At 55.4% G+C, this 25,057-nt stretch overlaps 46 non-coding genes and 7 pseudogenes across 46 annotated transcripts; all 53 read right to left on the reverse strand.

Annotated features, from left to right (window-relative positions):
* Positions 1-223: 223 nt before the first annotated feature.
* LOC135603052 (5S ribosomal RNA) lies at positions 224-342 on the reverse strand. Its single transcript, XR_010484075.1, has one exon. It is a non-coding gene; the product is annotated as a 5S ribosomal RNA (ribosomal RNA).
* A 350-nt stretch (positions 343-692) lies between these two features.
* LOC135601348 (5S ribosomal RNA) lies at positions 693-811 on the reverse strand. The gene has a single exon (XR_010483643.1). It is a non-coding gene; the product is annotated as a 5S ribosomal RNA (ribosomal RNA).
* A 350-nt stretch (positions 812-1,161) lies between these two features.
* Positions 1,162-1,280, reverse strand: LOC135600532 (5S ribosomal RNA). Its single transcript, XR_010482852.1, has one exon. It is a non-coding gene; the product is annotated as a 5S ribosomal RNA (ribosomal RNA).
* Positions 1,281-1,630: 350 nt separating this feature from the next.
* On the reverse strand, positions 1,631-1,749 carry LOC135599868 (5S ribosomal RNA). Its single transcript, XR_010482209.1, has one exon. It is a non-coding gene; the product is annotated as a 5S ribosomal RNA (ribosomal RNA).
* Positions 1,750-2,099: 350 nt separating this feature from the next.
* LOC135603568 (5S ribosomal RNA) lies at positions 2,100-2,218 on the reverse strand (annotated as a pseudogene).
* Positions 2,219-2,568: 350 nt separating this feature from the next.
* On the reverse strand, positions 2,569-2,687 carry LOC135601533 (5S ribosomal RNA). Its single transcript, XR_010483824.1, has one exon. It is a non-coding gene; the product is annotated as a 5S ribosomal RNA (ribosomal RNA).
* Positions 2,688-3,037: 350 nt separating this feature from the next.
* On the reverse strand, positions 3,038-3,156 carry LOC135599665 (5S ribosomal RNA). Its single transcript, XR_010482011.1, has one exon. It is a non-coding gene; the product is annotated as a 5S ribosomal RNA (ribosomal RNA).
* Positions 3,157-3,506: 350 nt separating this feature from the next.
* Positions 3,507-3,625, reverse strand: LOC135599811 (5S ribosomal RNA). The gene has a single exon (XR_010482154.1). It is a non-coding gene; the product is annotated as a 5S ribosomal RNA (ribosomal RNA).
* A 350-nt stretch (positions 3,626-3,975) lies between these two features.
* On the reverse strand, positions 3,976-4,094 carry LOC135600291 (5S ribosomal RNA). Its single transcript, XR_010482617.1, has one exon. It is a non-coding gene; the product is annotated as a 5S ribosomal RNA (ribosomal RNA).
* A 350-nt stretch (positions 4,095-4,444) lies between these two features.
* Positions 4,445-4,563, reverse strand: LOC135600501 (5S ribosomal RNA). Its single transcript, XR_010482822.1, has one exon. It is a non-coding gene; the product is annotated as a 5S ribosomal RNA (ribosomal RNA).
* Positions 4,564-4,913: 350 nt separating this feature from the next.
* LOC135603064 (5S ribosomal RNA) lies at positions 4,914-5,032 on the reverse strand. The gene has a single exon (XR_010484076.1). It is a non-coding gene; the product is annotated as a 5S ribosomal RNA (ribosomal RNA).
* Positions 5,033-5,382: 350 nt separating this feature from the next.
* On the reverse strand, positions 5,383-5,501 carry LOC135600243 (5S ribosomal RNA). Its single transcript, XR_010482569.1, has one exon. It is a non-coding gene; the product is annotated as a 5S ribosomal RNA (ribosomal RNA).
* Positions 5,502-5,851: 350 nt separating this feature from the next.
* LOC135600312 (5S ribosomal RNA) lies at positions 5,852-5,970 on the reverse strand. Its single transcript, XR_010482637.1, has one exon. It is a non-coding gene; the product is annotated as a 5S ribosomal RNA (ribosomal RNA).
* Positions 5,971-6,320: 350 nt separating this feature from the next.
* On the reverse strand, positions 6,321-6,439 carry LOC135601827 (5S ribosomal RNA). The gene has a single exon (XR_010483923.1). It is a non-coding gene; the product is annotated as a 5S ribosomal RNA (ribosomal RNA).
* Positions 6,440-6,789: 350 nt separating this feature from the next.
* LOC135600267 (5S ribosomal RNA) lies at positions 6,790-6,908 on the reverse strand. Its single transcript, XR_010482593.1, has one exon. It is a non-coding gene; the product is annotated as a 5S ribosomal RNA (ribosomal RNA).
* A 350-nt stretch (positions 6,909-7,258) lies between these two features.
* LOC135600742 (5S ribosomal RNA) lies at positions 7,259-7,377 on the reverse strand. The gene has a single exon (XR_010483055.1). It is a non-coding gene; the product is annotated as a 5S ribosomal RNA (ribosomal RNA).
* Positions 7,378-7,727: 350 nt separating this feature from the next.
* Positions 7,728-7,846, reverse strand: LOC135599741 (5S ribosomal RNA). Its single transcript, XR_010482084.1, has one exon. It is a non-coding gene; the product is annotated as a 5S ribosomal RNA (ribosomal RNA).
* A 350-nt stretch (positions 7,847-8,196) lies between these two features.
* LOC135601654 (5S ribosomal RNA) lies at positions 8,197-8,315 on the reverse strand (annotated as a pseudogene).
* A 350-nt stretch (positions 8,316-8,665) lies between these two features.
* LOC135602025 (5S ribosomal RNA) lies at positions 8,666-8,784 on the reverse strand (annotated as a pseudogene).
* Positions 8,785-9,134: 350 nt separating this feature from the next.
* On the reverse strand, positions 9,135-9,253 carry LOC135604080 (5S ribosomal RNA). Its single transcript, XR_010484191.1, has one exon. It is a non-coding gene; the product is annotated as a 5S ribosomal RNA (ribosomal RNA).
* Positions 9,254-9,603: 350 nt separating this feature from the next.
* LOC135599812 (5S ribosomal RNA) lies at positions 9,604-9,722 on the reverse strand. The gene has a single exon (XR_010482156.1). It is a non-coding gene; the product is annotated as a 5S ribosomal RNA (ribosomal RNA).
* A 350-nt stretch (positions 9,723-10,072) lies between these two features.
* On the reverse strand, positions 10,073-10,191 carry LOC135601891 (5S ribosomal RNA; annotated as a pseudogene).
* Positions 10,192-10,541: 350 nt separating this feature from the next.
* LOC135600502 (5S ribosomal RNA) lies at positions 10,542-10,660 on the reverse strand. The gene has a single exon (XR_010482823.1). It is a non-coding gene; the product is annotated as a 5S ribosomal RNA (ribosomal RNA).
* A 350-nt stretch (positions 10,661-11,010) lies between these two features.
* LOC135603075 (5S ribosomal RNA) lies at positions 11,011-11,129 on the reverse strand. Its single transcript, XR_010484077.1, has one exon. It is a non-coding gene; the product is annotated as a 5S ribosomal RNA (ribosomal RNA).
* A 350-nt stretch (positions 11,130-11,479) lies between these two features.
* LOC135599813 (5S ribosomal RNA) lies at positions 11,480-11,598 on the reverse strand. The gene has a single exon (XR_010482157.1). It is a non-coding gene; the product is annotated as a 5S ribosomal RNA (ribosomal RNA).
* A 350-nt stretch (positions 11,599-11,948) lies between these two features.
* On the reverse strand, positions 11,949-12,067 carry LOC135601349 (5S ribosomal RNA). The gene has a single exon (XR_010483644.1). It is a non-coding gene; the product is annotated as a 5S ribosomal RNA (ribosomal RNA).
* A 350-nt stretch (positions 12,068-12,417) lies between these two features.
* LOC135603086 (5S ribosomal RNA) lies at positions 12,418-12,536 on the reverse strand. Its single transcript, XR_010484078.1, has one exon. It is a non-coding gene; the product is annotated as a 5S ribosomal RNA (ribosomal RNA).
* Positions 12,537-12,884: 348 nt separating this feature from the next.
* Positions 12,885-13,003, reverse strand: LOC135603097 (5S ribosomal RNA). The gene has a single exon (XR_010484079.1). It is a non-coding gene; the product is annotated as a 5S ribosomal RNA (ribosomal RNA).
* Positions 13,004-13,353: 350 nt separating this feature from the next.
* LOC135599814 (5S ribosomal RNA) lies at positions 13,354-13,472 on the reverse strand. The gene has a single exon (XR_010482158.1). It is a non-coding gene; the product is annotated as a 5S ribosomal RNA (ribosomal RNA).
* A 350-nt stretch (positions 13,473-13,822) lies between these two features.
* LOC135601350 (5S ribosomal RNA) lies at positions 13,823-13,941 on the reverse strand. The gene has a single exon (XR_010483645.1). It is a non-coding gene; the product is annotated as a 5S ribosomal RNA (ribosomal RNA).
* A 350-nt stretch (positions 13,942-14,291) lies between these two features.
* LOC135603108 (5S ribosomal RNA) lies at positions 14,292-14,410 on the reverse strand. The gene has a single exon (XR_010484080.1). It is a non-coding gene; the product is annotated as a 5S ribosomal RNA (ribosomal RNA).
* A 350-nt stretch (positions 14,411-14,760) lies between these two features.
* LOC135603119 (5S ribosomal RNA) lies at positions 14,761-14,879 on the reverse strand. The gene has a single exon (XR_010484081.1). It is a non-coding gene; the product is annotated as a 5S ribosomal RNA (ribosomal RNA).
* A 350-nt stretch (positions 14,880-15,229) lies between these two features.
* On the reverse strand, positions 15,230-15,348 carry LOC135602335 (5S ribosomal RNA; annotated as a pseudogene).
* A 350-nt stretch (positions 15,349-15,698) lies between these two features.
* On the reverse strand, positions 15,699-15,817 carry LOC135600503 (5S ribosomal RNA). The gene has a single exon (XR_010482824.1). It is a non-coding gene; the product is annotated as a 5S ribosomal RNA (ribosomal RNA).
* Positions 15,818-16,167: 350 nt separating this feature from the next.
* LOC135603131 (5S ribosomal RNA) lies at positions 16,168-16,286 on the reverse strand. The gene has a single exon (XR_010484082.1). It is a non-coding gene; the product is annotated as a 5S ribosomal RNA (ribosomal RNA).
* A 350-nt stretch (positions 16,287-16,636) lies between these two features.
* Positions 16,637-16,755, reverse strand: LOC135599815 (5S ribosomal RNA). Its single transcript, XR_010482159.1, has one exon. It is a non-coding gene; the product is annotated as a 5S ribosomal RNA (ribosomal RNA).
* A 350-nt stretch (positions 16,756-17,105) lies between these two features.
* LOC135601352 (5S ribosomal RNA) lies at positions 17,106-17,224 on the reverse strand. Its single transcript, XR_010483646.1, has one exon. It is a non-coding gene; the product is annotated as a 5S ribosomal RNA (ribosomal RNA).
* Positions 17,225-17,574: 350 nt separating this feature from the next.
* Positions 17,575-17,693, reverse strand: LOC135603143 (5S ribosomal RNA). The gene has a single exon (XR_010484084.1). It is a non-coding gene; the product is annotated as a 5S ribosomal RNA (ribosomal RNA).
* Positions 17,694-18,043: 350 nt separating this feature from the next.
* LOC135603155 (5S ribosomal RNA) lies at positions 18,044-18,162 on the reverse strand. Its single transcript, XR_010484086.1, has one exon. It is a non-coding gene; the product is annotated as a 5S ribosomal RNA (ribosomal RNA).
* Positions 18,163-18,512: 350 nt separating this feature from the next.
* On the reverse strand, positions 18,513-18,631 carry LOC135599817 (5S ribosomal RNA). Its single transcript, XR_010482161.1, has one exon. It is a non-coding gene; the product is annotated as a 5S ribosomal RNA (ribosomal RNA).
* Positions 18,632-18,981: 350 nt separating this feature from the next.
* On the reverse strand, positions 18,982-19,100 carry LOC135601353 (5S ribosomal RNA). The gene has a single exon (XR_010483647.1). It is a non-coding gene; the product is annotated as a 5S ribosomal RNA (ribosomal RNA).
* Positions 19,101-19,450: 350 nt separating this feature from the next.
* LOC135603166 (5S ribosomal RNA) lies at positions 19,451-19,569 on the reverse strand. The gene has a single exon (XR_010484087.1). It is a non-coding gene; the product is annotated as a 5S ribosomal RNA (ribosomal RNA).
* Positions 19,570-19,919: 350 nt separating this feature from the next.
* Positions 19,920-20,038, reverse strand: LOC135603178 (5S ribosomal RNA). The gene has a single exon (XR_010484088.1). It is a non-coding gene; the product is annotated as a 5S ribosomal RNA (ribosomal RNA).
* A 350-nt stretch (positions 20,039-20,388) lies between these two features.
* On the reverse strand, positions 20,389-20,507 carry LOC135599819 (5S ribosomal RNA). Its single transcript, XR_010482162.1, has one exon. It is a non-coding gene; the product is annotated as a 5S ribosomal RNA (ribosomal RNA).
* Positions 20,508-20,857: 350 nt separating this feature from the next.
* LOC135603569 (5S ribosomal RNA) lies at positions 20,858-20,976 on the reverse strand (annotated as a pseudogene).
* A 350-nt stretch (positions 20,977-21,326) lies between these two features.
* LOC135600504 (5S ribosomal RNA) lies at positions 21,327-21,445 on the reverse strand. The gene has a single exon (XR_010482825.1). It is a non-coding gene; the product is annotated as a 5S ribosomal RNA (ribosomal RNA).
* A 350-nt stretch (positions 21,446-21,795) lies between these two features.
* Positions 21,796-21,914, reverse strand: LOC135603189 (5S ribosomal RNA). The gene has a single exon (XR_010484089.1). It is a non-coding gene; the product is annotated as a 5S ribosomal RNA (ribosomal RNA).
* Positions 21,915-22,264: 350 nt separating this feature from the next.
* LOC135599820 (5S ribosomal RNA) lies at positions 22,265-22,383 on the reverse strand. Its single transcript, XR_010482163.1, has one exon. It is a non-coding gene; the product is annotated as a 5S ribosomal RNA (ribosomal RNA).
* Positions 22,384-22,733: 350 nt separating this feature from the next.
* Positions 22,734-22,852, reverse strand: LOC135601354 (5S ribosomal RNA). The gene has a single exon (XR_010483648.1). It is a non-coding gene; the product is annotated as a 5S ribosomal RNA (ribosomal RNA).
* Positions 22,853-23,202: 350 nt separating this feature from the next.
* Positions 23,203-23,321, reverse strand: LOC135603200 (5S ribosomal RNA). The gene has a single exon (XR_010484090.1). It is a non-coding gene; the product is annotated as a 5S ribosomal RNA (ribosomal RNA).
* Positions 23,322-23,671: 350 nt separating this feature from the next.
* LOC135599821 (5S ribosomal RNA) lies at positions 23,672-23,790 on the reverse strand. Its single transcript, XR_010482164.1, has one exon. It is a non-coding gene; the product is annotated as a 5S ribosomal RNA (ribosomal RNA).
* A 350-nt stretch (positions 23,791-24,140) lies between these two features.
* On the reverse strand, positions 24,141-24,259 carry LOC135603571 (5S ribosomal RNA; annotated as a pseudogene).
* A 350-nt stretch (positions 24,260-24,609) lies between these two features.
* LOC135603211 (5S ribosomal RNA) lies at positions 24,610-24,728 on the reverse strand. Its single transcript, XR_010484091.1, has one exon. It is a non-coding gene; the product is annotated as a 5S ribosomal RNA (ribosomal RNA).
* Positions 24,729-25,057: the final 329 nt, after the last annotated feature.

Genomic DNA, 25,057 nt, shown 5'->3' on the forward strand with positions numbered 1-25,057 from the left:
CTCCGAGCCCGAGCCCGACGACAGCGTATCGGTCACGGCAAGCGCGTGCCGAAACCATCAGCACTTTCTAAAACGATCTCGGAATCGCTATTGCGACCCCAATCCGGAAAGCTCTCTCCGAGCCCCTCGATAATGACTGCGTAGCGGTCACATCAAATTTCCAGCCCCAAAACAATCGTCTCGGAGCTCTACGGGAGATGTTTCGTATCCCGGGATGCAAAAAGGAGTGCAACACGAGGACTTCCCAGGGGGTCACCCATCCTAGTACTACTCTGGCCCAAGCACGCTTAACTTCAGAGTTTTGATGGGATCCGGTGATTTAGTGCTGGCATTATCGCACCCGTTTCGCGTGCTTCGTCCCTCGCCTATGTGCACGTCGCGGTCAGCGCATCAACGTCCGGAGCCTCTTGCCCGTCACGAAACCGTCGTCGCTTTCTCAAACATTCACGAAATCCCTATTGCAAGCTCTCTCCGAGCCCTAGCCCGACGACTGCGTATCGGTCACGGCAAGCGCGTGCCGAAACCATCGGCACTTTCTAAAACGATCTCGGAATCGCTATTGCGACCCCAATCCGGAAAGCTCTCTCCGAGCCCCTCGATACTGACTGCATAGCGGTCACAGCAAATTTCAAGCCCCAAAACAATCGTCTCGGAGCTCTACGGGAGATGTTTCGTATCCTGGGATGCAAAACGGAGTGCAACACGAGGACTTCTCAGGGGGTCACCCATCGTAGTACTACTCTGGCCCAAGCACGCTTAACTTCGGAGTTTTGAAGGGATCCGGTGATTTAGTGATGGCATTATCACACCCGTTTCGCGTGCTTCGTCCCTCGCCTATGTGCACGTCGCGGTCGGCGCATCAACGTCCGGAGCCTCTTGCCCGTCGCGAAACCGTCGTCGCTTTCTCGAACCTTCACGAAATCCCTATTGCAAGCTCTCTCCGAGCCCGAGCCCGACGACAGCATATCGGTCACGGCAAGCGCGTGCCGAAACCATCGGCACTTTCTAAAACGATCTCGGAATCGCTATTGCGACCCCAATCCGGAAAGCTCTCTCCGAGCCCCTCGATAATGACTGCGTAGCGGTCACATCAAATTTCCAGCCCCAAAACAATCGTCTCGGAGCTCTACGGGAGATGTTTCGTATCCCGGGATGCAAAAAGGAGTGCAACACGAGGACTTCCCAGGGGGTCACCCATCCTAGTACTACTCTGGCCCAAGCACGCTTAACTTCAGTGTTTTGATGGGATCCGGTGATTTAGTGCTGGCATTATCGCACCCGTTTCGCGTGCTTCGTCCCTCGCCTATGTGCACGTCGCGGTCAGCGCATCAACGTCCGGAGCCTCTTGCCCGTCACGAAACCGTAGTCGCTTTCTCAAACATTCACGAAATCCCTATTGCAAGCTCTCTCCGAGCCCTAGCCCGACGACTGCGTATCGGTCACGGCAAGCGCGTGCCGAAACCATCGGCACTTTCTAAAACGATCTCGGAATTGCTATTGCGACCCCAATCCGGAAAGCTCTCTCCGAGCCCCTCGATACTGACTGCGTAGCGGTCACAACAAATTTCCAGCCCCAAAACAATCGTCTCGGAGCTCTACGGGAGATGTTTCGTATCCCGGGATGCAAAAAGGAGTGCAACACGAGGAATTCCTAGGGGGTCACCCATCCTAGTACTACTCTGGCCCAAGCACGCTTAACTTCAGAGTTTTGATGGGATCCGGTGATTTAGTGCTGGCATTATCGCACCCGTTTCGCGTGCTTCGTCCCTCGCCTATGTGCACGTCGCGGTCAGCGCATCAACGTCCGGAGCCTCTTGCCCGTCACGAAACCGTCGTCGCTTTCTCGAACGTTCACGAAATCCCTATTGCAAGCTCTCTCAGAGCCCTAGCGCGACGACTGCGTATCGGTCACGGCAAGCGCGTGCCGAAACCATCGGAACTTTCTAAAACGATCTCGGAATCGCTATTGCGACCCCAATCCGGAAAGCTCTCTCCGAGCCCCTCGATACTGACTGCATAGCGGTCACAGCAAATTTCAAGCCCCAAAACAATCGTCTCGGAGCTCTACGGGAGATGTTTCGTATCCTGGGATGCAAAACGGAGTGCAACACAACGACTTCTTAGGGGGTCACCCATCGTAGTACTACTCTGGCGCAAGCACGCTTAACTTCGGAGTTTTGATGGGATCCGGTGATTTAGTGATGGCATTATCGCACCCGTTTCGCGTGCTTCGTCCCTCGCCTATGTGCACGTCGCGGTCGGCGCATCAACGTCCGGAGCCTCTTGCCCGTCGCGAAACCGTCGTCGCTTTCTCGAACGTTCACGAAATCCCTATTGCAAGCTCTCTCCGAGCCCGAGCCTGACGACAGCGTATCGGTCACGGCAAGCGCGTGCCGAAACCATCGGCACTTTCTAAAACGATCTCGGAATCGCTATTGCGACCCCAATCCGGAAAGCTCTCTCCGAGCCCCTCGATAATGACTGCGTAGCGGTCACATCAAATTTCCAGCACCAAAACAATCGTCTCGGAGCTCTACGGGAGATGTTTCGTATCCCGGGATGCAAAACGGAGTGCAACACGAGGACTTCCCAGGGGGTCACCCATCCTAGTACTACTCTGGCCCAAGCACGCTTAACTTCGGAGTTTTGTAGGGATCCGGTGATTTAGTGATGGCATTATCGCACCCGTTTCGCGTGCTTCGTCCCTCGCCTATGTGCACGTCGCGGTCGGCGCATCAACGTCCGGAGCCACTTGCCCGTCGCGAAACCGTCGTCGCTTTCTCGAACCTTCACGAAATCCCTATTGCAAGCTCTCTCCGAGCCCGAGCCCGACGACAGCGTATCGGTCACGGCAAGCGCGTGCCGAAACCATCGGCACTTTCTAAAACGATCTCGGAATCGCTATTGCGACCCCAATCCGGAAAGCTCTCTCCGAGCCCCTCGATAATGACTGCGTAGCGGTCACATCAAATTTCCAGCCCCAAAACAATCGTCTCGGAGCTCTACGGGAGATGTTTCGTTTCCCGGGATGCAAAAAGGAATGCAACACGAGGACTTCCCAGGGGGTCACCCATCCTAGTACTACTCTGGCCCAAGCACGCTTAACTTCAGAGTTTTGATGGGATCCGGTGATTTAGTGCTGGCATTATCGCACCCGTTTCGCGTGCTTCGTCCCTCGCCTATGTGCACGTCGCGGTCAGCGCATCAACGTCCGGAGCCTCTTGCCCGTCACGAAACCGTCGTCGCTTTCTCAAACATTCACGAAATCCCTATTGCAAGCTCTCTCCGAGCCCTAGCCCGACGACTGCGTATCGGTCACGGCAAGCGCGTGCCGAAACCATCGGCACTTTCTAAAACGATCTCGGAATCGCTATTGCGACCCCAATCCGGAAAGCTCTCTCCGAGTCCCTCGATACTGACTGCGTAGCGGTCACAACAAATTTCCAGCCCCAAAACAATCGTCTCGGAGCTCTACGGGAGATGTTTCGTATCCCGGGATGCAAAAAGGAGTGCAACACGAGGACTTCCTAGGGGGTCACCCATCCTAGTACTACTCTGGCCCAAGCACGCTTAACTTCAGAGTTTTGATGGGATCCGGTGATTTAGTGCTGGCATTATCGCACCCGTTTCGCGTGCTTCGTCCCTCGCCTATGTGCACGTCGCGGTCAGCGCATCAACGTCCGGAGCCTCTTGCCCGTCACGAAACCGTCGTCGCTTTCTCGAACGTTCACGAAATCCCTATTGCAAGCTCTCTCAGAGCCCTAGCCCGACGACTGCGTATCGGTCACGGCAAGCGCGTGCCGAAACTATCGGAACTTTCTAAAACGATCTCGGAATCGCTATTGCGACCCCAATCCGGAAAGCTCTCTCCGAGCCCCTCGATACTGACTGCATAGCGGTCACAGCAAATTTCAAGCCCCAAAACAATCGTCTCGGAGCTCTACGGGAGATGTTTCGTATCCTGGGATGCAAAACGGAGTGCAACACGTGGACTTCTCAGGGGGTCACCCATCGTAGTACTACTCTGGCCCAAGCACGCTTAACTTCGGAGTTTTGATGGGATCCGGTGATTTAGTGATGGCATTATCGCACCCGTTTCGCGTGCTTCGTCCCTCGCCTATGTGCACATCGCGGTCGGCGCATCAACGTCCGGAGCATCTTGCCCGTCGCGAAACCGTCGTCGCTTTCTCGAACGTTCACGAAATCCCTATTGCAAGCTCTCTCCGAGCCCGAGCCTGACGACAGCGTATCGGTCACGGCAAGCGCGTGCCGAAACCATCGGCACTTTCTAAAACGATCTCGGAATCGCTATTGCGACCCCAATCCGGAAAGCTCTCTCCGAGCCCCTCGATAATGACTGCGTAGCGGTCACATCAAATTTCCAGCCCCAAAACAATCGTCTCGGAGCTCTACGGGAGATGTTTCGTATCCCGGGATGCAAAACGGAGTGCAACACGAGGACTTCCCAGGGGGTCACCCATCCTAGTACTACTCTGGCCCAAGCACGCTTAACTTCGGAGTTTTGAAGGGATCCGGTGATTTAGTGATGGCATTATCGCACCCGTTTCGCGTGCTTCGTCCCTCGCCTATGTGCACGTCGCGGTCGGTACATCAACGTCCGGAGCCTCTTGCCCGTCACGAAACCGTCGTCGCTTTCTCGAACCTTCACGAAATCCCTATTGCAAGCTCTCTCCGAGCCCGAGCCCGACGACAGCGTATCGGTCACGGCAAGCGCGTGCCGAAACCATCGGCACTTTCTAAAACGATCTCGGAATCGCTATTGCGACCCCAATCCGGAAAGCTCTCTCCGAGCCCCTCGATAATGACTGCGTAGCGGTCACATCAAATTTCCAGCCCCAAAACAATCGTCTCGGAGCTCTACGGGAGATGTTTCGTATCCCGGGATGCAAAATGGAGTGCAACACGAGGACTTCCCAGGGGGTCACCCATCCTAGTACTACTCTGGCCCAAGCACGCTTAACTTCAGAGTTTTGATGGGATCCGGTGATTTAGTGCTGGCATTATCGCACCCGTTTCGCGTGCTTTGTCCCTCGCCTATGTGCACGTCGCGGTCAGCGCATCAACGTCCGGAGCCTCTTGCCCGTCACGAAACCGTCGTCGCTTTCTCAAACATTCACGAAATCCCTATTGCAAGCTCTCTCCGAGCCCTAGCCCGACGACTGCGTCTCGGTCACGGCAAGCGCGTGCCGAAACCATCGGCACTTTCTAAAACGATCTCGGAATCGCTATTGCGACCCCAATCCGGAAAGCTCTCTCCGAGCCCCTCGATACTGACTGCGTAGCGGTCACAACAAATTTCCAGCCCCAAAACAATCGTCTCGGAGCTCTACGGGAGATGTTTCTTATCCCGGGATGCAAAAAGGAGTGCAACACGAGGACTTCCCAGGGGGTCACCCATCCTAGTACTACTCTGGCCCAAGCACGCTTAACTTCAGAGTTTTGATGGGATCCGTTGATTTAGTGCTGGCATTATCGCACCCGTTTCGCGTGCTTCGTCCCTCGCCTATGTGCACGTCGCGGTCAGCGCATCAACGTCCGGAGCCTCTTGCCCGTCACGAAACCGTCGTCGCTTTCTCGAACGTTCATGAAATCCCTATTGCAAGCTCTCTCCGAGCCCTAGCCCGACGACTGCGTATCGGTCACGGCAAGCGCGTGCCGAAACCATCGGAACTTTCTAAAACGATCTCGGAATCGCTATTGCGACCCCAATCCGGAAAGCTCTCTCCGAGCCCCTCGATACTGACTGCATAGCGGTCACAGCAAATTTCATGCCCCAAAACAATCGTCTCGGAGCTCTACGGGAGATGTTTCGTATCCTGGGATGCAAAACGGAGTGCAACACGAGGACTTCTCAGGGGGTCACCCATCGTAGTACTACTCTGGCCCAAGCACGCTTAACTTCGGAGTTTTGATGGGATCCGGTGATTTAGTGATGGCATTATCGCACCCGTTTCGCGTGCTTCGTCCCTCGCCTATGTGCACGTCGCGGTCGGCGCATCAACGTCCGGAGCCTCTTGCCCGTCGCGAAACCGTCGTCGCTTTCTCGAACGTTCACGAAATCCCTATTGCAAGCTCTCTTCGAGCCCGAGCCCGACGACAGCGTATCGGTCACGGCAAGCGCGTGCCGAAACCATCGGCACTTTCTAAAACGATCTCGGAATCGCTATTGCGACCCCAATCCGGAAAGCTCTCTCCGAGCCCCTCGATAATGACTGCGTAGCGGTCACATCAAATTTCCAGCCCCAAAACAATCGTCTCGGAGCTCTACGGGAGATGTTTCGTATCCCGGGATGCAAAACGGAATGCAACACGAGGACTTCCCAGGGGGTCACCCATCCTAGTACTACTCTGGCCCAAGCACGCTTAACTTCGGAGTTTTGATGGGATCCGGTGATTTAGTGCTGGCATTATCGCACCCGTTTCGCGTGCTTCGTCCCTCGCCTATGTGCACGTCGCGGTCGGCGCATCAACGTCCGGAGCCTCTTGCCCGTCACGAAACCGTCGTCGCTTTCTCGAACGTTCACGAAATCCCTATTGCAAGCTCTCTCCGTGCCCTAGCCCGACAACTGCGTATCGGTCACGGCAAGCGCGTGCCGAAACCATCGGCACTTTCTAAAACGATCTCGGAATCGCTATTGCGACCCCAATCCGGAAAGCTCTCTCCGAGCCCCTCGATAATGACTGCATAGCGGTCACATCAAATTTCCAGCCCCAAAACAATCGTCTCGGAGCTCTACGGGAGATGTTTCGTATCCCGGGATGCAAAACGGAATGCAACACGAGGACTTCCCAGGGGGTCACCCATCCTAGTACTACTCTGGCCCAAGCACGCTTAACTTCGGTGTTTTGATGGGATCCGGTGATTTAGTGCTGGCATTATCGCACCCGTTTCGCGTGCTTCGTCCCTCGCCTATGTGCACGTCGCGGTCGGCGCATCAACGTCCGGAGCCTCTTGCCCGTCACGAAACCGTCGTCGCTTTCTCGAACGTTCACGAAATCCCTATTGCAAGCTCTCTCCGTGCCCTAGCCCGACAACTGCGTATCGGTCACGGCAAGCGCGTGCCGAAACCATCGGCACTTTCTAAAACGATCTCGGAATCGCTATTGCGACCCCAATCTGGAAAGCTCTCTCCGAGCCCCTCGATACTGACTGCGTAGCGGTCACAACAAATTTCCAGCCCCAAAACAATCGTCTCGGAGCTCTACGGGAGATGTTTCTTATCCCGGGATGCAAAAAGGAGTGCAACACGAGGACTTCCCAGGGGGTCACCCATCCTAGTACTACTTTGGCCCAAGCACGCTTAACTTCGGAGTTTTGATGGGATCCGGTGATTTAGTGATGGCATTATCGCACCCGTTTCGCGTGCTTCGTCCCTCGCCTATGTGCACGTCGCGGTCGGCGCATCAACGTCCGGATCCTCTTGCCCGTCGCGGAACCGTCGTCGCTTTCTCGAACGTTCACGAAATCCCTATTGCAAGCTCTCTCCGAGCTCGAGCCCGACGACAGCGTATCGGTCACGGCAAGCGCGTGCCGAAACCATCGGCACTTTCTAAAACGATCTCGGAATCGCTATTGCGACCCCAATCCGGAAAGCTCTCTCCGAGCCCCTCGATAATGACTGCGTAGCGGTCACATCAAATTTCCAGCCCCAAAACAATCGTCTCGGAGCTCTACGGGAGATGTTTCGTATCCCGGGATGCAAAAAGGAGTGCAACACGAGGACTTCCCAGGGGGTCACCCATCCTAGTACTACTCTGGCCCAAGCACGCTTAACTTCAGAGTTTTGATGGGATCCGGTGATGTAGTGCTGGCATTATCGCACCCGTTTCGCGTGCTTCGTCCCTCGCCTATGTGCACGTCGCGGTCAGCGCATCAACGTCCGGAGCCTCTTGCCCGTCACGAAACCGTCGTCGCTTTCTCAAACATTCACGAAATCCCTATTGCAAGCTCTCTCCGAGCCCTAGCCCGACGACTGCGTATCGGTCACGGCAAGCGCGTGCCGAAACCATCGGCACTTTCTAAAACGATCTCGGAATCGCTATTGCGACCCCAATCCGGAAAGCTCTCTCCGAGCCCCTCGATACTGACTGCGTAGCGGTCACAACAAATTTCCAGCCCCAAAACAATCGTCTCGGAGCTCTACGGGAGATGTTTCGTTTCCCGGGATGCAAAAAGGAATGCCACACGAGGACTTCCCAGGGGGTCACCCATCCTAGTACTACTCTGGCCCAAGCACGCTTAACTTCAGAGTTTTGATGGGATCCTGTGATTTAGTGCTGGCATTATCGCACCCGTTTCGCGTGCTTCGTCCCTCGCCTATGTGCACGTCGCGGTCAGCGCATCAACGTCCGGAGCCTCTTGCCCGTCACGAAACCGTCATCGCTTTCTCGAACGTTCACGAAATCCCTATTGCAAGCTCTCTCCGAGCCCTAGCCCGACGACTGCGTATCGGTCACGGCAAGCGCGTGCCGAAACCATCGGAACTTTCTAAAACGATCTCGGAATCGCTATTGCGACCCCAATCCGGAAAGCTCTCTCCGAGCCCCTCGATACTGACTGCATAGCGGTCACAGCAAATTTCAAGCCCCAAAACAATCGTCTCGGAGCTCTACGGGAGATGTTTCGTATCCTGGGATGCAAAACGGAGTGCAACACGAGGACTTCTCTGGGGGTCACCCATCGTAGTACTACTCTGGCCCAAGCACGCTTAACTTCGGAGTTTTGAAGGGATCCGGTGATTTAGTGATGGCATTATCACACCCGTTTCGCGTGCTTCGTCCCTCGCCTATGTGCACGTCGCGGTCGGCGCATCAACGTCCGGAGCCTCTTGCCCGTCGCGAAACCGTCGTCGCTTTCTCGAACCTTCACGAAATCCCTATTGCAAGCTCTCTCCGAGCCCGAGCCCGACGACAGCGTATCGGTCACGGCAAGCGCGTGCCGAAACCATCGGCACTTTCTAAAACGATCTCGGAATCGCTATTGCGACCCCAATCCGGAAAGCTCTCTCCGAGCCCCTCGATAATGACTGCGTAGCGGTCACATCAAATTTCCAGCCCCAAAACAATCGTCTCGGAGCTCTACGGGAGATGTTTCGTATCCCGGGATGCAAAAAGGAGTGCAACACGAGGACTTCCCAGGGGGTCACCCATCCTAGTACTACTCTGGCCCTAGCACGCTTAACTTCAGAGTTTTGATGGGATCCGGTGATTTAGTGCTGGCATTATCGCACCCGTTTCGCGTGCTTCGTCCCTCGCCTATGTGCACGTCGCGGTCAGCGCATCAACGTCCGGAGCCTCTTGCCCGTCACGAAACCGTCGTCGCTTTCTCAAACATTCACGAAATCCCTATTGCAAGCTCTCTCCGAGCCCTAGCCCGACGACTGCGTATCGGTCACGGCAAGCGCGTGCCGAAACCATCGGCACTTTCTAAAACGATCTCGGAATTGCTATTGCGACCCCAATCCGGAAAGCTCTCTCCGAGCCCCTCGATACTGACTGCGTAGCGGTCACAACAAATTTCCAGCCCCAAAACAATCGTCTCGGAGCTCTACGGGAGATGTTTCGTATCCCGGGATGCAAAAAGGAGTGCAACACGAGGACTTCCTAGGGGGTCACCCATCCTAGTACTACTCTGGCCCAAGCACGCTTAACTTCAGAGTTTTGATGGGATCCGGTGATTTAGTGCTGGCATTATCGCACCCGTTTCGCGTGCTTCGTCCCTCGCCTATGTGCACGTCGCGGTCAGCGCATCAACGTCCGGAGCCTCTTGCCCGTCACGAAACCGTCGTCACTTTCTCGAACGTTCACGAAATCCCTATTGCAAGCTCTCTCAGAGCCCTAGCCCGACGACTGCGTATCGGTCACGGCAAGCGCGTGCCGAAACCATCGGAACTTTCTAAAACGATCTCGGAATCGCTATTGCGACCCCAATCCGGAAAGCTCTCTCCGAGCCCCTCGATACTGACTGCATAGCGGTCACAGCAAATTTCAAGCCCCAAAACAATCGTCTCGGAGCTCTACGGGAGATGTTTCGTATCCTGGGATGCAAAACGGAGTGCAACACGAGGACTTCTCAGGGGGTCACCCATCGTAGTACTACTCTGGCGCAAGCACGCTTAACTTCGGAGTTTTGATGGGATCCGGTGATTTAGTGATGGCATTATCGCACCCGTTTCGCGTGCTTCGTCCCTCGCCTATGTGCACGTCGCGGTCGGCGCATCAACGTCCGGAGCCTCTTGCCCGTCGCGAAACCGTCGTCGCTTTCTCGAACGTTCACGAAATCCCTATTGCAAGCTCTCTCCGAGCCCGAGCCTGACGACAGCGTATCGGTCACGGCAAGCGCGTGCCGAAACCATCGGCACTTTCTAAAACGATCTCGGAATCGCTATTGCGACCCCAATCCGGAAAGCTCTCTCCGAGCCCCTCGATAATGACTGCGTAGCGGTCACATCAAATTTCCAGCCCCAAAACAATCGTCTCGGAGCTCTACGGGAGATGTTTCGTATCCCGGGATGCAAAACGGAGTGCAACACGAGGACTTCCCAGGGGGTCACCCATCCTAGTACTACTCTGGCCCAAGCACGCTTAACTTCGGAGTTTTGAAGGGATCCGGTGATTTAGTGATGGCATTATCGCACCCGTTTCGCGTGCTTCGTCCCTCGCCTATGTGCACGTCGCGGTCGGCGCATCAACGTCCGGAGCCTCTTGCCCGTCGCGAAACCGTCGTCGCTTTCTCGAACCTTCACGAAATCCCTATTGCAAGCTCTCTCCGAGCCCGAGCCCGACGACAGCGTATCGGTCACGGCAAGCGCGTGCCGAAACCATCGGCACTTTCTAAAACGATCTCGGAATCGCTATTGCGACCCCAATCCGGAAAGCTCTCTCCGAGCCCCTCGATAATGACTGCGTAGCGGTCACATCAAATTTCCAGCCCCAAAACAATCGTCTCGGAGCTCTACGGGAGATGTTTCGTATCCCGGGATGCAAAAAGGAGTGCAACACGAGGACTTCCCAGGGGGTCACCCATCCTAGTACTACTCTGGCCCAAGCACGCTTAACTTCAGAGTTTTGATGGGATCCGGTGATTTAGTGCTGGCATTATCGCACCCGTTTCGCGTGCTTCGTCCCTCGCCTATGTGCACGTCGCGGTCAGCGCATCAACGTCCGGAGCCTCTTGCCCGTCACGAAACCGTCGTCGCTTTCTCAAACATTCACGAAATCCCTATTGCAAGCTCTCTCCGAGCCCTAGCCCGACGACTGCGTATCGGTCACGGCAAGCGCGTGCCGAAACCATCGGCACTTTCTAAAACGATCTCGGAATCGCTATTGCGACCCCAATCCGGAAAGCTCTCTCCGAGCCCCTCGATACTGACTGCGTAGCGGTCACAACAAATTTCCAGCCCCAAAACAATCGTCTCGGAGCTCTACGGGAGATGTTTCGTATCCCGGGATGCAAAAAGGAGTGCAACACGAGGACTTCCTAGGGGGTCACCCATCCTAGTACTACTCTGGCCCAAGCACGCTTAACTTCAGAGTTTTGATGGGATCCGGTGATTTAGTGCTGGCATTATCGCACCCGTTTCGCGTGCTTCGTCCCTCGCCTATGTGCACGTCGCGGTCAGCGCATCAACGTCCGGAGTCTCTTGCCCGTCACGAAACCGTCATCGCTTTCTCGAACGTTCACGAAATCCCTATTGGAAGCTCTCTCCGAGCCCTAGCCCGACGACTGCGTATCGGTCACGGCAAGCGCGTGCCGAAACCATCGGAACTTTCTAAAACGATCTCGGAATCGCTATTGCGACCCCAATCCGGAAAGCTCTCTCCGAGCCCCTCGATACTGACTGCATAGCGGTCACAGCAAATTTCAAGCCCCAAAACAATCGTCTCGGAGCTCTACGGGAGATGTTTCGTATCCTGGGATGCAAAACGGAGTGCAACACGAGGACTTCTCAGGGGGTCACCCATCGTAGTACTACTCTGGCCCAAGCACGCTTAACTTCGGAGTTTTGAAGGGATCCGGTGATTTAGTGATGGCATTATCACACCCGTTTCGCGTGCTTCGTCCCTCGCCTATGTGCACGTCGCGGTCGGCGCATCAACGTCCGGAGCCTCTTGCCCGTCGCGAAACCGTCGTCGCTTTCTCGAACCTTCACGAAATCCCTATTGCAAGCTCTCTCCGAGCCCGAGCCCGACGACAGCGTATCGGTCACGGCAAGCGCGTGCCGAAACCATCGGCACTTTCTAAAACGATCTCGGAATCGCTATTGCGACCCCAATCCGGAAAGCTCTCTCCGAGCCCCTCGATAATGACTGCGTAGCGGTCACATCAAATTTCCAGCCCCAAAACAATCGTCTCGGAGCTCTACGGGAGATGTTTCGTATCCCGGGATGCAAAAAGGAGTGCAACACGAGGACTTCCCAGGGGGTCACCCATCCTAGTACTACTCTGGCCCAAGCACGCTTAACTTCAGAGTTTTGATGGGATCCGGTGATTTAGTGCTGGCATTATCGCACCCGTTTCGCGTGCTTCGTCCCTCGCCTATGTGCACGTCGCGGTCAGCGCATCAACGTCCGGAGCCTCTTGCCCGTCACGAAACCGTAGTCGCTTTCTCAAACATTCACGAAATCCCTATTGCAAGCTCTCTCCGAGCCCTAGCCCGACGACTGCGTATCGGTCACGGCAAGCGCGTGCCGAAACCATCGGCACTTTCTAAAACGATCTCGGAATCGCTATTGCGACCCCAATCCGGAAAGCTCTCCGAGCCCCTCGATAATGACTGCGTAGCGGTCACATCAAATTTCCAGCCCCAAAACAATCGTCTCGGAGCTCTACGGGAGATGTTTCGTATCCCGGGATGCAAAAAGGAGTGCAACACGAGGACTTCCCAGGGGGTCACCCATCCTAGTACTACTCTGGCCCAAGCACGCTTAACTTCAGAGTTTTGATGGGATCCGGTGATTTAGTGCTGGCATTATCGCACCCGTTTCGCGTGCTTCGTCCCTCGCCTATGTGCACGTCGCGGTCAGCGCATCAACGTCCGGAGCCTCTTGCCCGTCACGAAACCGTCGTCGCTTTCTCAAACATTCACGAAATCCCTATTGCAAGCTCTCTCCGAGCCCTAGCCCGACGACTGCGTATCGGTCACGGCAAGCGCGTGCCGAAACCATCGGCACTTTCTAAAACGATCTCGGAATTGCTATTGCGACCCCAATCCGGAAAGCTCTCTCCGAGCCCCTCGATACTGACTGCGTAGCGGTCACAACAAATTTCCAGCCCCAAAACAATCGTCTCGGAGCTCTACGGGAGATGTTTCGTATCCCGGGATGCAAAAAGGAGTGCAACACGAGGACTTCCTAGGGGGTCACCCATCCTAGTACTACTCTGGCCCAAGCACGCTTAACTTCAGAGTTTTGATGGGATCCGGTGATTTAGTGCTGGCATTATCGCACCCGTTTCGCGTGCTTCGTCCCTCGCCTATGTGCACGTCGCGGTCAGCGCATCAACGTCCGGAGCCTCTTGCCCGTCACGAAACCGTCATCGCTTTCTCGAACGTTCACGAAATCCCTATTGGAAGCTCTCTCCGAGCCCTAGCCCGACGACTGCGTATCGGTCACGGCAAGCGCGTGCCGAAACCATCGGAACTTTCTAAAACGATCTCGGAATCGCTATTGCGACCCCAATCCGGAAAGCTCTCTCCGAGCCCCTCGATACTGACTGCATAGCGGTCACAGCAAATTTCAAGCCCCAAAACAATCGTCTCGGAGCTCTACGGGAGATGTTTCGTATCCTGGGATGCAAAACGGAGTGCAACACGAGGACTTCTCAGGGGGTCACCCATCGTAGTACTACTCTGGCCCAAGCACGCTTAACTTCGGAGTTTTGAAGGGATCCGGTGATTTAGTGATGGCATTATCACACCCGTTTCGCGTGCTTCGTCCCTCGCCTATGTGCACGTCGCGGTCGGCGCATCAACGTCCGGAGCCTCTTGCCCGTCGCGAAACCGTCGTCGCTTTCTCGAACCTTCACGAAATCCCTATTGCAAGCTCTCTCCGAGCCCGAGCCCGACGACAGCGTATCGGTCACGGCAAGCGCGTGCCGAAACCATCGGCACTTTCTAAAACGATCTCGGAATCGCTATTGCGACCCCAATCCGGAAAGCTCTCTCCGAGCCCCTCGATAATGACTGCGTAGCGGTCACATCAAATTTCCAGCCCCAAAACAATCGTCTCGGAGCTCTACGGGAGATGTTTCGTATCCCGGGATGCAAAAAGGAGTGCAACACGAGGACTTCCCAGGGGGTCACCCATCCTAGTACTACTCTGGCCCAAGCACGCTTAACTTCAGAGTTTTGATGGGATCCGGTGATTTAGTGCTGGCATTATCGCACCCGTTTCGCGTGCTTCGTCCCTCGCCTATGTGCACGTCGCGGTCAGCGCATCAACGTCCGGAGCCTCTTGCTCGTCACGAAACCGTAGTCGCTTTCTCAAACATTCACGAAATCCCTATTGCAAGCTCTCTCCGAGCCCTAGCCCGACGACTGCGTATCGGTCACGGCAAGCGCGTGCCGAAACCATCGGCACTTTCTAAAACGATCTCGGAATCGCTATTGCGACCCCAATCCGGAAAGCTCTCTCCGAGCCCCTCGATAATGACTGCGTAGCGGTCACATCAAATTTCCAGCCCCAAAACAATCGTCTCGGAGCTCTACGGGAGATGTTTCGTATCCCGGGATGCAAAAAGGAGTGCAACACGAGGACTTCCCAGGGGGTCACCCATCCTAGTACTACTCTGGCCCAAGCACGCTTAACTTCAGAGTTTTGATGGGATCCGGTGATTTAGTGCTGGCATTATCGCACCCGTTTCGCGTGCTTCGTCCCTCGCCTATGTGCACGTCGCGGTCAGCGCATCAACGTCCGGAGCCTCTTGCCCGTCACGAAACCGTCGTCGCTTTCTCAAACATTCACGAAATCCCTATTGCAAGCTCTCTCCGAGCCCTAGCCCGACGACTGCGTATCGGTCACGGCAAGCGCGTGCCGAAACCATCGGCACTTTCTAAAACGATCTCGGAATTGCTATTGCGACCCCAATCCGGAAAGCTCTCTCCGAGCCCCTCGATACTGACTGCGTAGCGGTCACAACAAATTTCCAGCCCCAAAACAATCGTCTCGGAGCTCTACGGGAGATGTTTCGTATCCTGGGATGCAAAACGGAGTGCAACACGAGGACTTCCTAGGGGGTCACCCATCGTAGTACTACTCTGGCGCAAGCACGCTTAACTTCGGAGTTTTGATGGGATCCGGTGATTTAGTGATGGCATTATCGCACCCGTTTCGCGTGCTTCGTCCCTCGCCTATGTGCACGTCGCGGTCGGCGCATCAACGTCCGGAGCCTCTTGCCCGTCGCGAAACCGTCGTCGCTTTCTCGAACGTTCACGAAATCCCTATTGCAAGCTCTCTCCGAGCCCGAGCCTGACGACAGCGTATCGGTCAAGGCAAGCGCGTGCCGAAACCATCGGCACTTTCTAAAACGATCTCGGAATCGCTATTGCGACCCCAATCCGGAAAGCTCTCTCCGAGCCCCTCGATAATGACTGCGTAGCGGTCACATCAAATTTCCAGCCCCAAAACAATCGTCTCGGAGCTCTACGGGAGATGTTTCGTATCCCGGGATGCAAAACGGAGTGCAACACGAGGACTTCCCAGGGGGTCACCCATCCTAGTACTACTCTGGCCCAAGCACGCTTAACTTCGGAGTTTTGAAGGGATCCGGTGATTTAGTGATGGCATTATCGCACCCGTTTCGCGTGCTTCGTCCCTCGCCTATGTGCACGTCGCGGTCGGCGCATCAACGTCCGGAGCCTCTTGCCCGTCGCGAAACCGTCGTCGCTTTCTCGAACCTTCACGAAATCCCTATTGCAAGCTCTCTCCGAGCCCGAGCCCGACGACAGCGTATCGGTCACGGCAAGCGCGTGCCGAAACCATCGGCACTTTCTAAAACGATCTCGGAATCGCTATTGCGACCCCAATCCGGAAAGCTCTCTCCGAGCCCCTCGATAATGACTGCGTAGCGGTCACATCAAATTTCCAGCCCCAAAACAATCGTCTCGGAGCTCTACGGGAGATGTTTCGTATCCCGGGATGCAAAAAGGAGTGCAACACGAGGACTTCCCAGGGGGTCACCCATCCTAGTACTACTCTGGCCCAAGCACGCTTAACTTCAGAGTTTTGATGGGATCCGGTGATTTAGTGCTGGCATTATCGCACCCGTTTCGCGTGCTTCGTCCCTCGCCTATGTGCACGTCGCGGTCAGCGCATCAACGTCCGGAGCCTCTTGCCCGTCACGAAACCGTCGTCGCTTTCTCAAACATTCACGAAATCCCTATTGCAAGCTCTCTCCGAGCCCTAGCCCGACGACTGCGTATCGGTCACGGCAAGCGCGTGCCGAAACCATCGGCACTTTCTAAAACGATCTCGGAATCGCTATTGCGACCCCAATCCGGAAAGCTCTCTCCGAGCCCCTCGATACTGACTGCGTAGCGGTCACAACAAATTTCCAGCCCCAAAACAATCGTCTCGGAGCTCTACGGGAGATGTTTCGTATCCCGGGATGCAAAAAGGAGTGCAACACGAGGACTTCCTAGGGGGTCACCCATCCTAGTACTACTCTGGCCCAAGCACGCTTAACTTCAGAGTTTTGATGGGATCCGGTGATTTAGTGCTGGCATTATCGCACCCGTTTCGCGTGCTTCGTCCCTCGCCTATGTGCACGTCGCGGTCAGCGCATCAACGTCCGGAGTCTCTTGCCCGTCACGAAACCGTCATCGCTTTCTCGAACGTTCACGAAATCCCTATTGGAAGCTCTCTCCGAGCCCTAGCCCGACGACTGCGTATCGGTCACGGCAAGCGCGTGCCGAAACCATCGGAACTTTCTAAAACGATCTCGGAATCGCTATTGCGACCCCAATCCGGAAAGCTCTCTCCGAGCCCCTCGATACTGACTGCATAGCGGTCACAGCAAATTTCAAGCCCCAAAACAATCGTCTCGGAGCTCTACGGGAGATGTTTCGTATCCTGGGATGCAAAACGGAGTGCAACACGAGGACTTCTCAGGGGGTCACCCATCGTAGTACTACTCTGGCCCAAGCACGCTTAACTTCGGAGTTTTGAAGGGATCCGGTGATTTAGTGATGGCATTATCACACCCGTTTCGCGTGCTTCGTCCCTCGCCTATGTGCACGTCGCGGTCGGCGCATCAACGTCCGGAGCCTCTTGCCCGTCGCGAAACCGTCGTCGCTTTCTCGAACCTTCACGAAATCCCTATTGCAAGCTCTCTCCGAGCCCGAGCCCGACGACAGCGTATCGGTCACGGCAAGCGCGTGCCGAAACCATCGGCACTTTCTAAAACGATCTCGGAATCGCTATTGCGACCCCAATCCGGAAAGCTCTCTCCGAGCCCCTCGATAATGACTGCGTAGCGGTCACATCAAATTTCCAGCCCCAAAACAATCGTCTCGGAGCTCTACGGGAGATGTTTCGTATCCCGGGATGCAAAAAGGAGTGCAACACGAGGACTTCCCAGGGGGTCACCCATCCTAGTACTACTCTGGCCCAAGCACGCTTAACTTCAGAGTTTTGATGGGATCCGGTGATTTAGTGCTGGCATTATCGCACCCGTTTCGCGTGCTTCGTCCCTCGCCTATGTGCACGTCGCGGTCAGCGCATCAACGTCCGGAGCCTCTTGCCCGTCACGAAACCGTAGTCGCTTTCTCAAACATTCACGAAATCCCTATTGCAAGCTCTCTCCGAGCCCTAGCCCGACGACTGCGTATCGGTCACGGCAAGCGCGTGCCGAAACCATCGGCACTTTCTAAAACGATCTCGGAATCGCTATTGCGACCCCAATCCGGAAAGCTCTCTCCGAGCCCCTCGATAATGACTGCGTAGCGGTCACATCAAATTTCCAGCCCCAAAACAATCGTCTCGGAGCTCTACGGGAGATGTTTCGTATCCCGGGATGCAAAAAGGAGTGCAACACGAGGACTTCCCAGGGGGTCACCCATCCTAGTACTACTCTGGCCCAAGCACGCTTAACTTCAGAGTTTTGATGGGATCCGGTGATTTAGTGCTGGCATTATCGCACCCGTTTCGCGTGCTTCGTCCCTCGCCTATGTGCACGTCGCGGTCAGCGCATCAACGTCCGGAGCCTCTTGCCCGTCACGAAACCGTCGTCGCTTTCTCAAACATTCACGAAATCCCTATTGCAAGCTCTCTCCGAGCCCTAGCCCGACGACTGCGTATCGGTCACGGCAAGCGCGTGCCGAAACCATCGGCACTTTCTAAAACGATCTCGGAATTGCTATTGCGACCCCAATCCGGAAAGCTCTCTCCGAGCCCCTCGATACTGACTGCGTAGCGGTCACAACAAATTTCCAGCCCCAAAACAATCGTCTCGGAGCTCTACGGGAGATGTTTCGTATCCCGGGATGCAAAAAGGAGTGCAACACGAGGACTTCCTAGGGGGTCACCCATCCTAGTACTACTCTGGCCCAAGCACGCTTAACTTCAGAGTTTTGATGGGATCCGGTGATTTAGTGCTGGCATTATCGCACCCGTTTCGCGTGCTTCGTCCCTCGCCTATGTGCACGTCGCGGTCAGCGCATCAACGTCCGGAGCCTCTTGCCCGTCACGAAACCGTCATCGCTTTCTCGAACGTTCACGAAATCCCTATTGGAAGCTCTCTCCGAGCCCTAGCCCGACGACTGCGTATCGGTCACGGCAAGCGCGTGCCGAAACCATCGGAACTTTCTAAAACGATCTCGGAATCGCTATTGCGACCCCAATCCGGAAAGCTCTCTCCGAGCCCCTCGATACTGACTGCATAGCGGTCACAGCAAATTTCAAGCCCCAAAACAATCGTCTCGGAGCTCTACGGGAGATGTTTCGTATCCTGGGATGCAAAACGGAGTGCAACACGAGGACTTCTCAGGGGGTCACCCATCGTAGTACTACTCTGGCCCAAGCACGCTTAACTTCGGAGTTTTGAAGGGATCCGGTGATTTAGTGATGGCATTATCACACCCGTTTCGCGTGCTTCGTCCCTCGCCTATGTGCACGTCGCGGTCGGCGCATCAACGTCCGGAGCCTCTTGCCCGTCGCGAAACCGTCGTCGCTTTCTCGAACCTTCACGAAATCCCTATTGCAAGCTCTCTCCGAGCCCGAGCCCGACGACAGCGTATCGGTCACGGCAAGCGCGTGCCGAAACCATCGGCACTTTCTAAAACGATCTCGGAATCGCTATTGCGACCCCAATCCGGAAAGCTCTCTCCGAGCCCCTCGATAATGACTGCGTAGCGGTCACATCAAATTTCCAGCCCCAAAACAATCGTCTCGGAGCTCTACGGGAGATGTTTCGTATCCCGGGATGCAAAAAGGAGTGCAACACGAGGACTTCCCAGGGGGTCACCCATCCTAGTACTACTCTGGCCCAAGCACGCTTAACTTCAGAGTTTTGATGGGATCCGGTGATTTAGTGCTGGCATTATCGCACCCGTTTCGCGTGCTTCGTCCCTCGCCTATGTGCACGTCGCGGTCAGCGCATCAACGTCCGGAGCCTCTTGCCCGTCACGAAACCGTAGTCGCTTTCTCAAACATTCACGAAATCCCTATTGCAAGCTCTCTCCGAGCCCTAGCCCGACGACTGCGTATCGGTCACGGCAAGCGCGTGCCGAAACCATCGGCACTTTCTAAAACGATCTCGGAATCGCTATTGCGACCCCAATCCGGAAAGCTCTCTCCGAGCCCCTCGATAATGACTGCGTAGCGGTCACATCAAATTTCCAGCCCCAAAACAATCGTCTCGGAGCTCTACGGGAGATGTTTCGTATCCCGGGATGCAAAAAGGAGTGCAACACGAGGACTTCCCAGGGGGTCACCCATCCTAGTACTACTCTGGCCCAAGCACGCTTAACTTCAGAGTTTTGATGGGATCCGGTGATTTAGTGCTGGCATTATCGCACCCGTTTCGCGTGCTTCGTCCCTCGCCTATGTGCACGTCGCGGTCAGCGCATCAACGTCCGGAGCCTCTTGCCCGTCACGAAACCGTCGTCGCTTTCTCAAACATTCACGAAATCCCTATTGCAAGCTCTCTCCGAGCCCTAGCCCGACGACTGCGTATCGGTCACGGCAAGCGCGTGCCGAAACCATCGGCACTTTCTAAAACGATCTCGGAATTGCTATTGCGACCCCAATCCGGAAAGCTCTCTCCGAGCCCCTCGATACTGACTGCGTAGCGGTCACAACAAATTTCCAGCCCCAAAACAATCGTCTCGGAGCTCTACGGGAGATGTTTCGTATCCCGGGATGCAAAAAGGAGTGCAACACGAGGACTTCCTAGGGGGTCACCCATCCTAGTACTACTCTGGCCCAAGCACGCTTAACTTCAGAGTTTTGATGGGATCCGGTGATTTAGTGCTGGCATTATCGCACCCGTTTCGCGTGCTTCGTCCCTCGCCTATGTGCACGTCGCGGTCAGCGCATCAACGTCCGGAGCCTCTTGCCCGTCACGAAACCGTCGTCGCTTTCTCGAACGTTCACGAAATCCCTATTGCAAGCTCTCTCAGAGCCCTAGCGCGACGACTGCGTATCGGTCACGGCAAGCGCGTGCCGAAACCATCGGAACTTTCTAAAACGATCTCGGAATCGCTATTGCGACCCCAATCCGGAAAGCTCTCTCCGAGCCCCTCGATACTGACTGCATAGCGGTCACAGCAAATTTCAAGCCCCAAAACAATCGTCTCGGAGCTCTACGGGAGATGTTTCGTATCCTGGGATGCAAAACGGAGTGCAACACAACGACTTCTTAGGGGGTCACCCATCGTAGTACTACTCTGGCGCAAGCACGCTTAACTTCGGAGTTTTGATGGGATCCGGTGATTTAGTGATGGCATTATCGCACCCGTTTCGCGTGCTTCGTCCCTCGCCTATGTGCACGTCGCGGTCGGCGCATCAACGTCCGGAGCCTCTTGCCCGTCGCGAAACCGTCGTCGCTTTCTCGAACGTTCACGAAATCCCTATTGCAAGCTCTCTCCGAGCCCGAGCCTGACGACAGCGTATCGGTCACGGCAAGCGCGTGCCGAAACCAACGGCACTTTCTAAAACGATCTCGGAATCGCTATTGCGACCCCAATCCGGAAAGCTCTCTCCGAGCCCCTCGATAATGACTGCGTAGCGGTCACATCAAATTTCCAGCACCAAAACAATCGTCTCGGAGCTCTACGGGAGATGTTTCGTATCCCGGGATGCAAAACGGAGTGCAACACGAGGACTTCCCAGGGGGTCACCCATCCTAGTACTACTCTGGCCCAAGCACGCTTAACTTCGGAGTTTTGAAGGGATCCGGTGATTTAGTGATGGCATTATCGCACCCGTTTCGCGTGCTTCGTCCCTCGCCTATGTGCACGTCGCGGTCGGCGCATCAACGTCCGGAGCCTCTTGCCCGTCGCGAAACCGTCGTAGCTTTCTCGAACCTTCACGAAATCCCTATTGCAAGCTCTCTCCGAGCCCGAGCCCGACGACAGCGTATCGGTCACGGCAAGCGCGTGCCGAAACCATCGGCACTTTCTAAAACGATCTCGGAATCGCTATTGCGACCCCAATCCGGAAAGCTCTCTCCGAGCCCCTCGATAATGACTGCGTAGCGGTCACATCAAATTTCCAGCCCCAAAACAATCGTCTCGGAGCTCTACGGGAGATGTTTCGTATCCCGGGATGCAAAAAGGAGTGCAACACGAGGACTTCCCAGGGGGTCACCCATCCTAGTACTACTCTGGCCCAAGCACGCTTAACTTCAGAGTTTTGATGGGATCCGGTGATTTAGTGCTGGCATTATCGCACCCGTTTCGCGTGCTTCGTCCCTCGCCTATGTGCACGTCGCGGTCAGCGCATCAACGTCCGGAGCCTCTTGCCCGTCACGAAACCGTCGTCGCTTTCTCAAACATTCACGAAATCCCTATTGCAAGCTCTCCCCGTGCCCTAGCCCGACGACTGCGTATCGGTCACGGCAAGCGCGTGCCGAAACCATCGGCACTTTCTAAAACGATCTCGGAATCGCTATTGCGACCCCAATCCGGAAAGCTCTCTCCGAGTCCCTCGATACTGACTGCGTAGCGGTCACAACAAATTTCCAGCCCCAAAACAATCGTCTCGGAGCTCTACGGGAGATGTTTCGTATCCCGGGATGCAAAAAGGAGTGCAACACGAGGACTTCCTAGGGGGTCACCCATCCTAGTACTACTCTGGCCCAAGCACGCTTAACTTCAGAGTTTTGATGGGATCCGGTGATTTAGTGCTGGCATTATCGCACCCGTTTCGCGTGCTTCGTCCCTCGCCTATGTGCACGTCGCGGTCAGCGCATCAACGTCCGGAGCCTCTTGCCCGTCACGAAACCGTCGTCGCTTTCTCAAACATTCACGAAATCCCTATTGGAAGCTCTCTCCGAGCCCTAGCCCGACGACTGCGTATCGGTCACGGCAAGCGCGTGCCGAAACCATCGGAACTTTCTAAAACGATCTCGGAATCGCTATTGCGACCCCAATCCGGAAAGCTCTCTCCGAGCCCCTCGATACTGACTGCATAGCGGTCACAGCAAATTTCAAGCCCCAAAACAATCGTCTCGGAGCTCTACGGGAGATGTTTCGTATCCTGGGATGCAAAACGGAGTGCAACACGAGGACTTCTCAGGGGGTCACCCATCGTAGTACTACTCTGGCCCAAGCACGCTTAACTTCGGAGTTTTGAAGGGATCCGGTGATTTAGTGATGGCATTATCACACCCGTTTCGCGTGCTTCGTCCCTCGCCTATGTGCACGTCGCGGTCGGCGCATCAACGTCCGGAGCCTCTTGCCCGTCGCGAAACCGTCGTCGCTTTCTCGAACCTTCACGAAATCCCTATTGCAAGCTCTCTCCGAGCCCGAGCCCGACGACAGCGTATCGGTCACGGCAAGCGCGTGCCGAAACCATCGGCACTTTCTAAAACGATCTCGGAATCGCTATTGCGACCCCAATCCGGAAAGCTCTCTCCGAGCCCCTCGATAATGACTGCGTAGCGGTCACATCAAATTTCCAGCCCCAAAACAATCGTCTCGGAGCTCTACGGGAGATGTTTCGTATCCCGGGATGCAAAAAGGAGTGCAACACGAGGACTTCCCAGGGGGTCACCCATCCTAGTACTACTCTGGCCCAAGCACGCTTAACTTCAGAGTTTTGATGGGATCCGGTGATTTAGTGCTGGCATTATCGCACCCGTTTCGCGTGCTTCGTCCCTCGCCTATGTGCACGTCGCGGTCAGCGCATCAACGTCCGGAGCCTCTTGCCCGTCACGAAACCGTAGTCGCTTTCTCAAACATTCACGAAATCCCTATTGCAAGCTCTCTCCGAGCCCTAGCCCGACGACTGCGTATCGGTCACGGCAAGCGCGTGCCGAAACCATCGGCACTTTCTAAAACGATCTCGGAATTGCTATTGCGACCCCAATCCGGAAAGCTCTCTCCGAGCCCCTCGATACTGACTGCGTAGCGGTCACAACAAATTTCCAGCCCCAAAACAATCGTCTCGGAGCTCTACGGGAGATGTTTCGTATCCCGGGATGCAAAAAGGAGTGCAACACGAGGACTTCCTAGGGGGTCACCCATCCTAGTACTACTCTGGCCCAAGCACGCTTAACTTCAGAGTTTTGATGGGATCCGGTGATTTAGTGCTGGCATTATCGCACCCGTTTCGCGTGCTTCGTCCCTCGCCTATGTGCACGTCGCGGTCAGCGCATCAACGTCCGGAGCCTCTTGCCCGTCACGAAACCGTCGTCGCTTTCTCGAACGTTCACGAAATCCCTATTGCAAGCTCTCTCAGAGCCCTAGCGCGACGACTGCGTATCGGTCACGGCAAGCGCGTGCCGAAACCATCGGAACTTTCTAAAACGATCTCGGAATCGCTATTGCGACCCCAATCCGGAAAGCTCTCTCCGAGCCCCTCGATACTGACTGCATAGCGTTCACAGCAAATTTCAAGCCCCAAAACAATCGTCTCGGAGCTCTACGGGAGATGTTTCGTATCCTGGGATGCAAAACGGAGTGCAACACAACGACTTCTTAGGGGGTCACCCATCGTAGTACTACTCTGGCGCAAGCACGCTTAACTTCGGAGTTTTGATGGGATCCGGTGATTTAGTGATGGCATTATCGCACCCGTTTCGCGTGCTTCGTCCCTCGCCTATGTGCACGTCGCGGTCGGCGCATCAACGTACGGAGCCTCTTGCCCGTCGCGAAACCGTCGTCGCTTTCTCGAACCTTCACGAAATCCCTATTGCAAGCTCTCTCCGAGCCCGAGCCCGACGACAGCGTATCGGTCACGGCAAGCGCGTGCCGAAACCATCGGCACTTTCTAAAACGATCTCGGAATCGCTATTGCGACCCCAATCCGGAAAGCTCTCTCCGAGCCCCTCGATAATGACTGCGTAGCGGTCACATCAAATTTCCAGCCCCAAAACAATCGTCTCGGAGCTCTACGGGAGATGTTTCGTATCCCGGGATGCAAAAAGGAGTGCAACACGAGGACTTCCCAGGGGGTCACCCATCCTAGTACTACTCTGGCCCAAGCACGCTTAACTTCAGAGTTTTGATGGGATCCGGTGATTTAGTGCTGGCATTATCGCACCCGTTTCGCGTGCTTCGTCCCTCGCCTATGTGCACGTCGCGGTCAGCGCATCAACGTCCGGAGCCTCTTGCCCGTCACGAAACCGTCGTCGCTTTCTCGAACGTTCACGAAATCCCTATTGCAAGCTCTCTCCGTGCCCTAGCCCGACAACTGCGTATCGGTCACGGCAAGCGCGTGCCGAAACCATCGGCACTTTCTAAAACGATCTCGGAATCGCTATTGCGACCCCAATCCGGAAAGCTCTCTCCGAGCCCCTCGATAATGACTGCGTAGCGGTCACATCAAATTTCCAGCCCCAAAACAATCGTCTCGGAGCTCTACGGGAGATGTT

Source organism: Musa acuminata, chromosome BXJ2-1, assembly GCF_036884655.1.
Source record: "Musa acuminata AAA Group cultivar baxijiao chromosome BXJ2-1, Cavendish_Baxijiao_AAA, whole genome shotgun sequence".
Taxonomy (NCBI): Eukaryota; Viridiplantae; Streptophyta; class Magnoliopsida; order Zingiberales; family Musaceae; genus Musa; species Musa acuminata.